This window comes from Sinocyclocheilus rhinocerous, unplaced genomic scaffold (genome assembly GCF_001515625.1).
Source record: "Sinocyclocheilus rhinocerous isolate Xijiao unplaced genomic scaffold, SAMN03320098_v1.1 scaffold541, whole genome shotgun sequence".
Lineage (NCBI taxonomy): Eukaryota > Metazoa > Chordata > Actinopteri > Cypriniformes > Cyprinidae > Sinocyclocheilus > Sinocyclocheilus rhinocerous.
Genome location: NW_015658519.1, coordinates 462,525 through 462,837, shown reverse-complemented (window position 1 = coordinate 462,837; position 313 = coordinate 462,525). Strand labels below are relative to the sequence as shown.

The window sequence follows — 313 nt, the reverse complement described above, 5'->3', positions numbered from 1 at the left end:
TGTCAATTCCTAATTTCGATTCCAATTCTTGTCAATTCCTAATTTCGATTCCAATAAGGTAAAAATAAATAAATCTTAGATATCATCTTATTGCAAAATATTTCCTTGTTAGCTGAATACTATGAATGAAAATCAACAGGCTAAAGAACACTTACACAAGGATGTGTGTGTAGCAGAGAAAACAGCCTGTGAGACTTCTTGACTTGAATGGTTTAAAATCACATTGAAAGTGTAGTTTGTAATAATAACAAAGGTGGACTCCAGGGACATTTTCGGTAGGACAAAAAAAGAGCATTTTATTTAACATGTTAAC

General features: G+C 31.6%; 1 protein-coding gene across 1 annotated transcript in view; it reads left to right on the top strand.

The window, feature by feature from the left end:
* LOC107722494 (fibronectin type III domain-containing protein 3B-like) overlaps positions 1-313 on the top strand; it is a 162,181-nt gene that overhangs the window by 59,128 nt on the left and 102,740 nt on the right. The gene's annotated exons all lie outside the window — the stretch shown is intronic.